Source organism: Colobus angolensis, unplaced genomic scaffold (assembly GCF_000951035.1).
Source record: "Colobus angolensis palliatus isolate OR3802 unplaced genomic scaffold, Cang.pa_1.0 Scaffold113, whole genome shotgun sequence".
Classification (NCBI taxonomy): Eukaryota; Metazoa; Chordata; class Mammalia; order Primates; family Cercopithecidae; genus Colobus; species Colobus angolensis.
The window spans coordinates 6740944-6753357 of record NW_012112364.1 but is presented as its reverse complement, the minus strand read 5'-3'; the positions used below and the strand labels follow the sequence as shown (position 1 = coordinate 6753357).

The window sequence follows — 12414 nt, the reverse complement described above, 5'->3', positions numbered from 1 at the left end:
AGCACTGCACTTCTGCTGCCTGGGTGACAGAGTGAGACTCCATCTCAAAAAAAAAAAAAAAAAAATCCGGTTACAAGAGGATGGAAAAGAATAAATATATGGGAATTAAATTAACCAGGAAAGTGGAAGATTCATACAATCAAAACTACAAAAACCTTGCTGAAAGAAATAAAACACAAATGAATGGGAAGACATTCCGTGTTCATGAACTGAAAGACTTAATATTGCAAGATGTCTGTATTAGCCAGAGAAATGGAACCAATAGGACATACATAGATACATGAGTGTCTTTATATTAGAAATTAGCTCACCTGCTTATGGGGGCCAAGAAGTCCCACAATATGCTGTCTGAAAGCTGGGGAACTAGGAAAGCTGATGGTGTAATTCAGTCGTGGTAGGAAGTCCTGTGAACTAGAGGTGTTGGAGAGGGTACCCTGCTGGTCCTAGAGTCTAAAGGCCCAAGAACCAAGAGCTCCAGTGTCTAAGGGCAGGGAATGATGGTTGTCCCAGACCCAGGAGGGAAAAGAAAGAGGAAATACGCCTTTCCTTCATCTTTTTGTTCTATTCAGGCCCTCAACAGATTGCAGGATGCTTATGCACGTGAGTGAGGGCCAATAATCTTTACTCAATCTCCTGACTCAAATGTTAATGTCTTCTGGAAACACCCTCACAGACCCATCCAGAAATAGTTTTACCAGCTGTCTGGGCATCCCTTAGCCCAGCCAAAGTGGCAAGAGGATTGCTTGAGCCCAGGGGTTAGAGATCAGCCTGGGCAACATAATGAGACCATCTCTAAAAATAAATAAATACGTCAATAAATACTAGCTGGGTGTGGTGGTGCATACCTGAAGTCCCAGCCACTTAGGAGGCTGAGGCAGGAGGATCCCTTGAGTTCAGGAGTTTGAGGTTGCAGTGAGCTGTGATCACACTACTGCACTCCAGCCTCGGCGACAGAGCAAGACTCTGTCTCAAAAAGAAAAAGAAATGAAGAAAATGAAGTCCCAGGTCCCGCCTCATAGGTGATTCGTAAGTATTTGATGAACGAGTTACTGACTTGGGAGACCTAAGACACTGAATCCAGCTCCTGGAGTGGGAAGAAAGAAGTTCTTCTGAGGAGCAGGCCCGGGTCTCCGCCGACGGTTGCGGCTCCGCGAGCAAAGCTCCCCGACCTTTTTGACCTTTGCGTTGCCCCCTCGTCCTCCGACGTCACTCTCCCGGACATGGAGTCTGGGGTGGCCTCCAGGCCTTGAATATGTCCCCAAAAGAGTAAGGAGGCCTGGGTCCCCATGCGGGGCCGTCGGCCTAGATGCCTTACCCGCGTTCTAGGGGATTGTCCGGGACCGGGAGGTGGAGGATGAAAGTTTAGTTCCCCCAGCCGGGCCTGGGAGTTGGCGGAACATCATGGGAGCTGTATTATAAAGCGATACCATGAGAAAAGATTTGTGTCTAAATACCTGGCAACAATTGGAATTGACTATGGAGTTACAAAGGTACACGTCAGAGACAGAGAAATCAAAGTTAACATCTTTGATATGGCTGGACATCCCTTCTTCTATGAGGTTCGAAATGAGTTTTACAAGGACACACAGGGTGTGATACTGGTCTATCATGTTGGGCAGAAAGACTCCTTTGACGTCCTTGATGCATGGCTGGCAGAAATGAAGCAAGAGCTTGGACCTCATGGAAACATGGAAAATATTACATTTGTAGTTTGTGCCAGCAAGATTGATTGTACCAAACACCGCTGTGTAGATGAAAGTGAAGGGTTCCTGTACTTTGAAACTTCAGCACAAACTGGAGAAGGCATTAATGAGATGTTCCAGACCTTTTATGTATCCATAGTTGATTTACGTGAAAATGGCGGGAAATGCCCTACCACAAATAGCAGTGCTAGTTTCACCAAAGAACAAGCAGATGCCATTCGCAGAATTCGGAATAGTAAAGACAGTTGGGACATGCTGGGAGTCAAACGTGGCGCCTCAAGGGATGAAGTCAATAAAGCGTATCGGAAACTTGCTCTGCTTCTTCACCCTGACAAATGTGTAGCACCTGGCAGTGAAGATGCCTTCAAAGCAGTTGTGAATGCTCGGTCAGCCCTCCTGAAAAACATCAAGTAGAAAGTAGAGAAAAAAGCCACGTTCAGGTCAAGGCAGAGAAAATTCATTAGTGCTTCCACTCATATCCTTATGTGTGAGTTGGTGAAATTTAGCCTGAGCTTGATTCTTAGGTCTTGGGACTCAGTTTCCAACCTTCATATTAACGCTAAGAATGGCCATATACCTCTTCATTTACGTAAAAGGAATAAAATAAGCAAGTTAAAAAAAAAAAAAAGTTCTTCTGAGAGGCAACAACCAAAGTTGCAAGAGCCTTTAAAGACCACTTAGTCCCACCCACCCTCCACCCCCAAACCAAGATTTACAGATGGGAGAAGTGATCCTGGAGAGGTGGAGTCCTTGCCCAGCGCACTCTGTGGCACAGATAGGCTGGAACCCTGGTCTACATAACAACCAAGTCACGTTCTTAATGAGTACCTACTGGGTGCCAGGCATGGGGTTGGGTGTGGGAGTTCCAGATGAGTATGGGGTGAGCCTAGTCGTACCTTTCTGCCTTCCTGAGAGCAACAGGAAAGAATGGTTCAGACAGGAAAACGCCTCTGATGTGGTGGTTCTCAAACTGGAGAGGACATCATCACCACCACCAGAGGAACATGTTTAAAATTGACTCTGGGCTGGGCATTGTGGCTCACGGCTGTAATCTCAACACTTTGGGAGGCCAAGGTGGGTGGATCACGAGGTCAGGAGTTCGAGACTAGCCTGACCAACATGGCAAAACCCTGTCTCTACTAAAAATACAAAAATTAGCTGGGTGTGGTGGCATGTGCCTGTAATCACAGCTATTCAGGAGGCTGAGGTAGGAGAATCGCTTGAACCCGGGAGGCAGAGGTTGCAGTGAGCCGAGATCACACCACTACACTCCAGCCTAGGCCACAGAGCGAGACTCTGCCCCAGTAAATAAATAAATAAATAAATAAAATTGACTGTCTGGAAACCACTGGCCTGGGCTCTTCAAAACTGTCAGTGTCATGAGAGATGGAAAGGCCAAGGGGCCATTCCAGATTGAAGGAGACCTAAGAGACATGGCAAGTAAATGCAACACCTGTTCCTGGAGCAGATCCCGGTCAGGGGAGGAGGACAGTCCACAGTGGAAAATACTGGGACCATTGAGACAATCTGAAGATTCTATCAGTATGAATGATATTTGCTCTGTCATTATGGCTGCACTGCTCTTGTTCTTTAATACATGCTGAGGATTTAAAGATAAAGAGACATTATGCCTGAAACTTTTTTTTTTTTTTTTTGAGACGGAGTCTTGCTCTGTCTCCCGGGCTGGAGTGCAGTGGCCGGATCTCAGCTCACTGCAAGCTCTGCCTCCCGGGTTTACGCCATTCTCCTGCCTCAGCCTCCCGAGTAGCTGGGACTACAGGCGCCCGCCACCTCGCCTGGCTAATTTTTTGTATTTTTTATTAGAGACGGGGTTTCACCGTGTTAGCCAGGATGGTCTCGATATCCTGACCTCGTGATCCGCCCATCTCGGCCTCCCAAAGTGCTGGGATTACAGGCTTGAGCCACCGCGCCCGGCCTGAAACTTTTTTTTGAGGTAGAGTCTCACTCTGTCACCCAGGCTGGAGTGCAGTGGGGTGATCTCGGCTCACTGCACCCTGCGGCCTCCTGGGTTCAAGTAATTCTTGTGCCTTAGCCTCCAAAATAGCTGGGATTACAGGTATGCACCACCATGCCCAGCTAATTTTTGTATTTTAGGTAGAGAGGGGGTTTCGTCATATTGATCAGGCTGGTCTCAAACTCCTGGACTCAAGTGATCTACCCGACTCAGCTTCCCAAAATGCTGGGATTACAGGCATGAGCAACCGCGCCTGGTCTATAAAAGGGATTTTAAAGCAGATGTAACAAAATGTTAGCAATCAGAGAATATGAATGAAAGAGTAGACATAATTATTCGTATTGTCTTAAATACAACTCTGTAAGTTTGAAATTTTTCCTTTGACCTTGAATTGTTTTGAAGCCCACTTTTTTTGTATTATTTTTTATTTTTGAGATAGGGTCTCGCTCTGTTGCCCAGGGTGGAATGCAGTGGCCCAATCTCTGCTCACTGCAACCTCCACTTTCTGGGTTCAAGCAATTCTCTTGCCTCAGCCTCCCAAGTACCTAGGATTACAGGCACCCACCACCATGCCTGGCTAATTTTTGTATTTTTAGTAGAGACAGAATTTCACCATGTTGGTCAGGCTGGTCTTGAACTCCTGGTCTCAACTGATCTGCCCGCCTCAGCTTCCCAAGTGCTGGGATTACAGGCATGAGCCACTGTGCCTAGCCATGGAGTCCACTTTTAAAATTAATAAACATATCAGAGGCACTGTGGATCACTTGAGTTCAGGAGTTCACAGCCAGACTGGGCAACATTGCAAAACCTCATTTTTATTAAAAAAAAAAAAAAAAAATTAGCCAGACATGGTGGCTCACACCTGTTATCCCAGTTACTCTAGAGGCTGAGTTGGGAGGATCACCTGAACCCAGGAGGTCAAGGATGCAATGAGCTGTGATTATACCACTGCACCCCAGCCTGGGTGACAGAGTGAGACCATCTCAAAAGATAAAAATAATAATAATGAACATATGAATCTGCTTAAAATTTTCTACACAAGAGCATTTTAAAATTTCTCCAAATATTACTCTCTGATTTTTTAGTATTAACTTTCCTTTGTGCATTGCAGTCAGGGAATGCCATGTGTACATGGTTCATTCTTTAATATTTGTTGAGAAATCCCTTATGATCCAGTTAGTATTCAGTTTGTGTGTTTCACATATTGAAAAATTAGTCATTTCCTCATTATTGGGTGCAGGTCAATTTTTTACATTTAGTATAAATTAAAGCCATATGTGTGCTAAACAGATTTTTTTTCTGCGTGACTTTATGAAAGTGTAGCATAATTATGGATTTTTCAGTTTCACCATATAGTTATGAATGGTTCCATATGTAAGGTGCGTACAGTTTCTAAACTGAGCTGGGCATGGTGGCATGTGCTTGTAGTCCCAACTACTCAGGAGGCTGAGGTGGGAAGATTGCTTGAGCCCAGGAGTTGGCTACTGCACCCCGGCCTGGGTGATAGAGCATGACCCCATGCTCTATCAATCAAAATAAAAATAAAATAAAAACAAAACCCTTAGAATTTTCTAGTTAATTGTTCTTTTTTATCAATAAGTAATATTTCTTTTGCCTAGTAATGCATTTTGCAAAAATGTCTATTTTATATATTATTGTTGTTTCACTTTCTTTTGCTTAATATTTCTCTAGTATACATTTTTTATCTCTTTACTTTCTGTGTTATTATAATTTGTAGCATATCATAAACTGTACATTGCTACCATTTAAAAAAAATCCAACCTTCAAGTATTTCTCTTTCAATAGGCAAGCATAATGCCTATTCATATTCGTTTGCAGCATTTTATTTTGTTTTCTATTTTTGTTTTGCTTATGTATTTTTCCCTTTCTGCCTGTGACAGTTTTAACATATGTCCACATATTCTCTGGTACTTTTCCATTTCATTTTTACTGCCTAATTCCCCTCTGCTTGACTGTGGGAAGCACTTAGTGACTTGCTTCTAATGACTGAAATAGAAATTACAGTGTAAGGCCGGGCGCAGTGGCTCAAGCCTGTAATCCCAGCACTTTGGGAGGCTGAAGTGGGTGGATCACCTGAGGTCAGGAGTTGGAGACCAGTCTGGCCAACATGGTGAAACCCCGTCTCTACTAAAAATACAAAAATTAGCCAGGTGTGGTGGCTCATGCCTGTAATCCCAGCTACTAGGGAGGCTGAGGCACAAGAATCGCTTGAACCCGGGAGGCAGAGGCTGCAGTGAGCCAAGATCGCATTACTGAGATCTGTGCGCTGTGCCACTGCACACCAGCCTGGGCAAGAGAGTGAGACTCTGTCAAAAAAAAAGAAAAGAGGAAGGGAGGGAGGGAGAAATAACAAGTGTATGGTCAGGCGCAGTGGTGCACACCTGTAATCCCAGCACTTTGGGAAGCCAAGGCAGGCGGATTGCTTGAGCTCCGGAGTTCGAGACCAGCCTGGGCAACTACAAAAAATACAAAAATTAGCTGGGTATGGTGGTACATACCTGTAGTCTCAGCTACTTGGGAGACTGAGGCAAGAGGATTGCTGGAGCCCAGGAGGCAGAAGTTGTAGTGAGTTATGACTGCACCACTGCACTGCACCACTGCACTGCAGCCTGGGAGACAGAGAAAGACCCTGTCTCGAAAATAAATAAATAAATGAATAAAGGCAGTGTACCACTGTGGAGACAACGAGAGAAGAACTGGAGCTTCATACTAACAGCCACATGAGTGGGCTTATAAGCAGATCCATCAGCCCCTGTCAGGCCTTCCCATGACTGCAGCCCTGGCCTACATGTGGACTGCAACCTCATGAGAGACACTGAGTCAGGGCCACCCAGGTGAGCTTCTTCCAGTTCTTGATCTACAATAACACATAATAAATATTTGTTATTTTAAGCCACTAAGTTTTTAGGTAATTTGTTAGGCAGTAATAGACTATTATCCTGCCTCCTGTGTGATTGTTCAAGTTTTCTGTCTCCCATCACTACTAATTATTCTTTTTTTTTTTTCGAGACAGCATCTCCCTTTGTTGCCCAGGATGGAGTGCAGTGGCACAATCATGGCTCACTGCAGCCTCAACCCACGGGGCTCAGCCACTCACTCCTGAGTAGCTGGGAATACAGACATGCTCCAGCACGCCCAGCTGATTTTGTTGTTTTTTGCAGAGACAGGATTTTGTCATATTGTCCAGGTTGGTGTGAAACTCCTGGGCTCAAGTGATCCACCTGTCTTGGCCTCCCAAAGTGCTGGGATTATAGGCATGAGTCACCATACCCGGCCAGTACCAATTTTTTATTCTTTTAGTAGCTATGCTTACATAGCTAATATATATTTGATTTTAAAATACCTACTTACATACACACCTTTCTCTTACAAAATATAAGAACTTCAGAATATCTTAACACTGATTTCTTTCTCCTGTACTCCATGTTAATAGTCTACCTACTTATAGAACATAATTTAAAAAAAGAAATCAATAAAAATAGAAAGTAAAATGAAACAAGTAAAACTTGAGTTCCAGTTGGCAGCATAACCATCCAGCAAGAAACACCATCTGACTTGACACACTTCAGTTTCCTGTGCCTAGTCAGTTGGAATTTCTCTAAGGAAAAAAGTAACTGTAAGGTAAGTTTAAACTATTTTTATTAATTGTATTGTGGGTGGTATTTGTGTGTATTTTTATTCTGTGGTCATGGCAGCTGTGTGTACGATAAAGCAAGTAAGATTTTGGGCCGGGCGCGGCGGCTCACACCTGTGATCCCAGCACTCTGGGAGGCCGAGGAGGGCGGATCACCTGAGGTCAGAAGTTCAAGACCAGCCTGGGCAACATGGTGAAACCCCCTCTCTGCTGAAAATACAAAAATTAGCCAGGCATGGTGGTGGGCGCCTGTAATCCCAGCTACTCCAGAGGCTGAGGCCCGAGAATCGTTGAAACCCGGGAGGTGGAGCTGCAGTGAGCCGATACTGTGCCACTGCACTCCAGCCTGGGCGACAGAGTAAGAGTCTGTCTCAAAAAAAAAAAAAAAAATTTGGTTCTAATTTTGAAAACTGGACTATTTGGCTTGAGACAAAAGAAATGCAAATGTAAGATTAGTGAGATTCAGAAAAAAACCCTGTGGTTCAGTATGAATTCATGTTATAATGCTAATATAACATATTCATTCCTAGCTCTGTTCCCTGAAAAGCCTATAAACAACGACCATGTAGAGCAACAAATACTCCTAGCTTCTAGATTTTGCTCCTTAACTACTGTGTCCCACTAAAAGAAAACAATGGTTTGGAACAATGACAGATTCAGGTGTGGGTCAGGAAATGTAGGCAACGATGGAACATCTCATTATAACAGAAAGCAGGGAAATATGAAAGATGACTCAGATCATATCAAAAGGGCTCAGAAGCAAAGTTGAAATGACCACAGTTGAAACATTATGATTATCAATAGAATACCTAGGATAGATGAAAAGCAAAAGCTATTAGATAAGCTTTCATCTCTGACTGTGCTCATCATAGTAAAATAATTGATCCCTTTGAAGGGTATTTGTAAAACAGCTGTTGACATAAAAATGTGGAGATGAATCTCTAACATTTTATTTGGGGAGAAAGAATTGCAACTGGTGGCATACACACAGATCAGGTGGTTTTCTTTGTGTCTGAGGAACAAACAGAAGGTTGGGGGTTTTATGAAAAAGAGAAATGTTACCTATTGCTTGTTGAGAAAGCTATCTGGCACTAGTAAGTTTCTGGGGAGCTGGCAAGCTCCAAATGGCGAGGAATGGCGGTGGCCAAAATTAGTCCTAAAGTTGCAGCAAGTCATCTCAGCAGTGTCGGATAAAACTGGTTTCAGGCTGGGTGCAGGGGCTTATGTCTGTCATCCCAGCACTCTGGGAGGCCGAGGTGGGCAGATCACATGAGGTCAGGAGTTCGAGACCAGCCTGGCCAACATGGTGAAACCCCATCTCTACTAAAAATACAAAAATTAGCTGGATGTGGTGGTGCAAGCCTGTAATCCCAGCTACTCCAGAGTCTGAGACAGGAGAATCATTCGAACCCGGGAGGCAGAGGTTGCAGTGATTCAAGACTGCGCCACTTCACTCCAGCCTGGGCAACAGAGCAAGACTTCATCTCAAAGGGGGAAAAACAGCATCCCACTGGTTCTAGAGATTTTTAAAAAAATATAGCAACCAGTCATCTCATGCTTTGTCAATCTTAGATTCTGTTCCTTCTAATAAATTTTCATTACTTTATTGCTTAAAACACCTTTTCATTGGTTTGTCCAAGATAAGCATTAATTCCCTCAGTCTCTTCTCTCTCTTCCCCATCCTAATTGTTTTTGATCTATGTCTCTAATATCCCTATGAATTACTTGGGATGACAATTTAAGTATATTGTACTAAGACACTTTTTTTTTTTGAGATGGAGTTTCGCTCTTGTCATCCAGGCTCTAGCGCGATGGCGTGATCTTGGCTCATGGCAACCTTCTCTTCCCAGGTTCAAGCAGTTCTCCTGCCTCAGCCTTCCAAGTAGCTGGGATCATAGGCGTGCGCCATCACGCCCGGCTAATTTTTGTATTTTTAGTAGAGACAGGGTTTCTCCATGTTGGTCAGGCTGGTCTCGAACTCCCAACCTCAGGTGATCCACCAGCCTCAGCTTCCCAAAGTGCTGGGATTACAGGCGTGAGCCACCGCTCCCGGCTGTACTAGGTCACTTTCAAAGAATGAATAAATTTTGGTTCCAATTACATTTCCTCCATGGTTTATTTTACATATTAACTCCAAGGATTAAATATTTTCTTTTTGTATTACAATAGTAAGAAAGTGCTGATGTTACTTTAATAAGTCATTAAATTATTATAAACCATTTTTTTTGTTTGTTTTTGAGACAGGGTCTCACTCTGCACTCAGATGCTGGAGTGCAGTGGCACAATCATGGCTCATTGCAGCCTTCACCACCTGGGCTCAAGTGATCCTCCCCCCTCTGCCTCCTGAGTAGCTGGGACTACAGGCATGCACCACTTCTGGCTAATTTTAAAATTTTTTTTTATAGAGACTGGGTCCCACTGTGTTACCCAGGCTGTAAGATTTTTTTCTATTATTTATTTATTTATTTAATTTTTTGAGACGGGGTTTCGCTCTTGTTGCCCAGCCTGGGGTGCAATGGCGCAATCTCGGCTCACTGCAACCCCCACCTCCGGGGTGCAAGCGATTCTCCTGCCTCAGCCTCTCCAGTAGCTGGAATTACAGGCATGCACCACCAGGCCCGATTACGTTTATACTCTCAGTCGAGTCGGGGTTTCGCCATGTTGGTCAAGCTGGTCTCAAACTCCCGACCTCAGGTGATCTGCCCGTCTCGGCCTCCCAAAGTGCTGGGATTACAAGCGTGAACCACCGTGCTGGGCCAGAATTTTTTCTCTTAATGTACCATTGTGCTAATTGGGAATTAACAATGACAGGCAAAATTTACAAGCCTTTTTTTTTTTTTTTTTTTGAGACGGAGTCTGGCTCTGTCGCCCAGGCTGGAGTGCAGTGGCGTGATCTCGGCTCACTGCAAGCTCCGCCTCCCGGGTTTACGCCATTCTCCTGCCTCAGCCTCCCAGTAGCTGGGACTACAGGCGCCCGCCACCTCGCCCCGCTAGTTTTTTTGTATTTTTATTTAGTAGAGACGGGGTTTCACCGTGTTAGCCAGGATGGTCTCGATCTCCTGACCTCGTGATATGCCCGTCTCGGCCTCCCAAAGTGCTGGGATTACAGGCTTGAGCCACCGCGCCCGGCCTGCAAGCTTTTATTAATTAATGTGCCAGGTGCAATTGTGTCATGTGTGACAATTTGTTTTTTTTTTGAGATGGAGTCTTGCTCTGTCGCCCAAGGCTGGAGTGCAGTGGCGTGATCTCGGCTCACTGCAAGCTCCGCCTCCCGGGTTTACGCCATTCTCCCGCCTCAGCCTCCGGAGTAGCAGGCACTACAGGCGCCCGCCACCACACCCGGCTAATTTTTTGTATTTTCAGTAGAGACGGGGTTAAAAATGATAATCAAAAAATAGATGACATGTGGCTACTGAGCTTACCATTTAAAGTTTGTCAGACCTTTAAGTTTTCTCTATGGAGGAGCCCTTCTCCACGAACCCAGTGTACTCAGTGCTTGTAATTTACAGCAGTCATTAAAATGATGACATTACATGTAGTTCATTTATTTCCAAAGAGTAATTGAGGACCTAAAACATGTAGGTAATATTAGGCATGTCCATGACATACAGCACTATGTAATATGCAAAGGCTTACACAGCACTCTCATGAATCCATGAACATGCTTTTGTCTTAGATCAAACTTGTCCGACCTGCAGCCCTTGGGGGATGCATGTGGCCCAGGACTGCTTTGAATGCAGCCCAACACATATTTGTAAATTTTCTTAAAACATTATGATTTTCTTTGGCGTCTTGGTTTTTTTGTTTGTTTTAGCTTATCAGCTATTGTTAGTGTTAGCATATTTTATGTGTGGCCCAAGCCAATTCTTCCAATGTGGCCCGGGGAAGCCAAAAGATTGGCCACCCCTGCATTAGATGGTTAATGTCTGATTTTCATTGAATAAACCTGTGCCTTTACCATACCACATTAGTAAAACGGGGTCCAATGTGTTTTTTTAAAAATCACATTATCTGTATTTCCAGACATAAGTATTTCATCAACTTTTATCCAAACACCCTCAGTTGTAATCCCACTAAGAACCGCCAGGGGGAGACGAAACCGGCATCGCTTCCGTCTTTAACGTGGAGTCTGGGAAATGGTTCAGCACCATGAGATCCGCCGAAGACGTAGGTGTAGACGAGGAACAAAAGGGAAGACCCCTCCCGGAGGTGGCCTGTGGGGCCCGCCCTCCCCGGGCGCCGTCTGTCCCTGACTCCGCTCTCACCCGGGGGCCGCAGCGGGTGCTCCCCGCGACTGAGCGGGTCTCCATCAACAGTTGAGGACCAGGAGACGGTGGCAGGCGGTAGAGCGGCCTGGGCAGAGCCAGCGCCCCGGGCTGCGGAGCACAGGACGGCGGCGCCCAGGGACGCCCCAGTGCGGGCCTCAGCCCCTCCAGCCGGCGGGAGCCCAGCTCCAGGGGAGCCCGCAGCTCCCTCCATCTTGGTTGACGGAGTCGGGGAGCGGCGTCCGGGTTTCTCCACCGTCGTGCCCGTCTCCTACGGCCCCGCGGACGCAGACGCCGGCAGCCGGGGCTGTTCCCTTGGCCCAATGGCAGAGCCCAATCAGGGCTTCCCGGGGACAAGTCCTGGCCCCAGAGGGTTTGGTTTTGAAGGGGTCCCAAGTTCCCACAGTCGTCCCGACAAAATGGAGGACGTCGTTTCCTCCTGCTGCAGCCATGGCGGGAGGTGGGGGACTGTTCCCCACGGGGCGCGGCGAGGGTGGAAGGGCCTCCACTGGCCGCAGGGCGCCGGATCCGGACTCCAGTTCATCCGCGGTCCCGAAAGTTCACTCGGTCCCGCTCCAGCGCCTCCCCGGCCTCGCCCCTGTCCTTCAAGGAACTGGACAGGGAGGGCGCTGAGGCATCGAGGCTGCCGCTCTCCTCGAGCAGAGGCGTTGGGAGCCGCTGCCGCAGCCCGGACGCCCGGGCTCGGGCAGGCGGTCCCGCCGGAGTCTCCCGGGCTATACAGGTCCCGGAAAGCCCCGGGCCCCGAGGGGCCGAAGCGCGGCCACTGCGACGGGCGGCGAATCTCGGGCTCCTGAC

General features: G+C 46.4%; 1 pseudogene; it reads left to right on the top strand.

Moving 5' to 3' along the window:
* Positions 1 to 1211: 1211 nt before the first annotated feature.
* On the top strand, positions 1212 to 2117 carry LOC105523964 (annotated as a pseudogene).
* The last annotated feature ends 10297 nt before the right edge of the window (positions 2118 to 12414 follow it).